At 39.0% G+C, this 2,369-nt stretch overlaps 1 long non-coding RNA gene across 2 annotated transcripts; it reads right to left on the minus strand.

Moving 5' to 3' along the window:
• Positions 1–250: 250 nt before the first annotated feature.
• LOC123130660 (uncharacterized) lies at positions 251–1,030 on the minus strand. Of its 2 annotated transcripts, none has more exons than XR_006463960.1 (3): positions 738–1,030; positions 587–661; positions 251–476 (listed from the first exon to the last, which is right to left on the minus strand). It is a non-coding gene; the product is annotated as an uncharacterized lncRNA (long non-coding RNA). The 2 variants fall into 2 exon arrangements; XR_006463959.1 differs by having other exon boundaries at positions 574–661.
• Positions 1,031–2,369: the final 1,339 nt, after the last annotated feature.

Consider the following 2,369-nt stretch of genomic DNA (forward strand, 5'->3'; position numbering starts at 1 on the left):
CTACATCATCTGTGAGGAAATATATGTCTTCGTTATACAAGAGAGTATATATTGCAAAATTGTGATTGAGTATATATGTTATTTTTGTATCTGAGAGTATATACCACATTATTTATCAATTATATACTTTTTTATCAAAGAGTATATACTGTGTTATCAAGAAAAAGAAAAATTAGTATGGTAAGCTCGCATAAGAATTTATTCACCAAACAAGAGTATATGTATACACGTAAGAAGAAGTATGCACATGTTTGATCACTGGTAACAAAAATGGCTTGTTTGCAAAAGTGCAAAGAAACCTGCTATAGTCGTTCCATTCATACAGTACATGATAAAGCATTCATGTATATGCATCAGCGGTGGCTATGTGAACACGTTCAAGTTTGCGTCACGACATGTGCTTGATTACAAGAGGTCAGACCGCCATCGGCCGCTATCATCTTTGCGCTGCACCCTTGGCCATCGATGCTACTGCTCTGTAGATATAACATTGATCACTTCCACAGGTCACAAAAAATGGCAAAAGGAAACCGCTTGCAGAAATCATGTAGGATAGATACAAAAAACAATTACTTCAGGTCAACACCTAGAGGATGGTCGGTGACCAAGAACATCATGTGTACCGTGGCCTCCGCCCTCCACCACTTATCCACAAGAAATACTGTTTGTTGTTGGGAAGATGGAGAAGTTGTCGTCAGAATGAAAGCTGGACCCCAACTGATAACACATGAACGTACCTCTGGAATAAAATGGATCATGCTCCTTTTGTATTACATCGGATCCTCTTTTGTGTTTCTCAAAAGATCTGCAGCATATTGAGTACTAATTCTCAAAAGACTGGATCCAATCAATGAGAGGATGAACAACTACCAATGGAGGCTGCTGCCGAGCGAGCTCCTTCTCTTGGAGGGTGATGTAGTCCGCCGCAGTCGGTGTCATGCCAGCCGTCGCTGTTGTCGCCGCAGCCGTGCCAGCCGTCGCCGCTGCCGCCGCATGCCACAAATGAGATGACGGGATAGATGGATAAGGACTCAAATTGATAGGATGGTCCAACGATGGATATAAAGCACCTAGAAAATTGAAGCAATGAGTTTGGTCGTTTCGGCTGAATTTTTCCCACGTAATAAAGGAGACACATGGGCATGGGAGTATGTACTCCTAGGAGTACTAACCCATTTTCCTATATATATATATATATATATATATATATATATATATATATATATATATACTATATATTTAGTAATACGTTGAACTTGCCTGTGAACTCGGTTGAAGTTCCGCCAACATTGCCCGAACGGAGCTTGCGATATACCGTTGGAAAGCTATGGACACCAATATCATGACCCAACTTAAATTTTTGGCAAAACATAAGCAGTTTAAGAGCAGTTTTGAAAACCGTTTTTTCTTCGCACAAAAAATATGAATCGTATTTTTGATCGCATTTCTAAACCGTTTATCGGAATGAGGCATATAATATGGCGTTGGAAAGCTGCTGCAAAACCGCTCCTTCCATATGTTGAAAGTTTTTAATAATTCCCTATGGTTAAAGAGTAATTTGAAAAAAACATAAAATGTCATAAACCGAACAGCTAAGTTTGTTTTTTCGATGTCATTTCTAAACGGCTAATCCAATGGAGGCATATGATATGGCGTTGGAAAGCTTATGAAAATGCGCTACTTTTTCATCTGGAAAGTTTTTTCTAATTTTGAATGGTTTAAGAGTAATTTAGAAAATGGTCCAAGTCCTACTGAGTTTGTATTTTGAGCTAGTTTTTTAACCGTGCATCCGAATGCAGCAAATGATATGGCGTTGGAAAGCTTGAACAAATGCGAAACTTTTTGGTATGTATTGTTTCTCCCAATTCTTTACGGTTTTAAGTCAGTTTAGAAAATGGAGAAAAAAAGTATTTTCACCGTAATTTCTACAAACTTTATCGGAATTGGGCAAATAATATACCGTTGAAAAGCTACGGAAAATGCGAAACTTTTTCATGTTGATGGTTTTCTATGATTCTAAGCCATTTTCAAGTAATTTCGGAAACGGCAGGATCATGCGTTCTGCCTCTATCGCGAAACAAATTCTTCGAAAATGCACCGCGTGAAGAACCTGAACTTCTCGGTGCGTGTACCTGAAGTTCACTCTGTTTTTCACGTGATTTTTTTGCTCGTAGATCTTCATCCACTGCTCGTAGCTCTCCATCTCACTCACGGGAATTGAGCGGGTGATATACCGATGGAAAGCTGCTGTAAACACGCAACTTTCCCGTGTTGATCATTTTTTCATACTCGCGACGATTTTGAAAGTTTTTCATCTGAAATTCGTTCAGTGTAGTAGGTGAACTTCCTGCTGTTTTCACGTTGAACTT

The sequence above is a fragment of the Triticum aestivum genome, chromosome 6A, assembly GCF_018294505.1.
Source record: "Triticum aestivum cultivar Chinese Spring chromosome 6A, IWGSC CS RefSeq v2.1, whole genome shotgun sequence".
Taxonomy (NCBI): Eukaryota; Viridiplantae; Streptophyta; class Magnoliopsida; order Poales; family Poaceae; genus Triticum; species Triticum aestivum.